Source organism: Cebus imitator, unplaced genomic scaffold (genome assembly GCF_001604975.1).
Source record: "Cebus imitator isolate Cc_AM_T3 unplaced genomic scaffold, Cebus_imitator-1.0 Scaffold66, whole genome shotgun sequence".
NCBI lineage: Eukaryota > Metazoa > Chordata > Mammalia > Primates > Cebidae > Cebus > Cebus imitator.
Genome location: NW_016107381.1, coordinates 3,324,109 through 3,325,261, shown reverse-complemented (window position 1 = coordinate 3,325,261; position 1,153 = coordinate 3,324,109).

Below are 1,153 nucleotides of genomic sequence, written 5' to 3'. Positions count from 1 at the left end.
GCAACTTCTGCCTCCCTGGTTCAAGCGATTCTCCTCCCTCAGCCTCCCGAGTAGCAGGGTTACAGACATGTGCCACCATGCCTGGCCAATTCTGTAGCCATAGCATTTATAAGCTGTCATGGTGCTGGTGGGAATTTAGCAATGAGGACCACCAGAGGTCACTCTCATTGCCATCTTGGTTTTGGTGGGTTTTAGCTGGTTTCTTTACTGCAATCTGTTTTGCCAGTAAGATCTTTATGACCTGTATCTTGTGCTGACCTCCTATCTAATCCTGTGACTTAGAATGCCTAACATCTAGGAATGCAGCGCAGTAGGTCTCAGTCTTATTTTACCTGGCCCCTATTCAGGATGGAGTTGCTCTGGTTCAAACGCCTCTGAAATTAGCATTAGATCATAGGCTTTTTTCTTCAATCATATTTCTACATAGTTGTTCATACTTCATTGAACCTAAGTATAAAAATAGTCTCCGCTGTATCTTTGGGTCTTCATTCTGAAGACTCTGGGTAATGTAAAACTTGTATTAAATAAATTTATATGTCTTTTCTCCTATTAATCTGCCTTTGTTCAGGTGATTTTTCAGGAAACCTGCTGAGGGTGAAGTTTCCCCTCTGTTCCCACATTATGTAGCAATAGATAATGACCACGAATTTTATTAAAAAGAATAAAGTTTTACCATAACAAAAACCTAAAATGTTGGAGTGGTTTTGGAACCGAGGAGTAGGTAGAAGCTGGAAAGACTTCGAGGACAATGTTAGTGAAAGACTAGAGTCTTTGACTAGAGTCTTTGTTGGGCATGGTGGCTCACGCCTATAATCCCACGACTTTGGGGGACAGAGGCAGGCAGATAGCCTGAAGACAGGACCAACATCTTATAAATTTCTTGAAAGACCCTAAGTCAGAACCACTTAGCAAAGTCACTCCCAGAGTCCTGGCTCACAGAAACTATGTGAGATAATAAATGCTTATTGTTTTAAGCTGGTACATTTTGAGGTCATTTTCTGTTTTTTTTTGGTTTTGGTTTTGGTTTTTTCTTGAGATGAAGTTTCACTCTTGTTGCCCAGGCTGGAGTGCAATGGCACAATCTTGGCTTACTGCAACCTCCACCTCCTGAGTTCAAGCGATTCTCCTGCCTCAGCCTCCCGAGTAGCTGCGA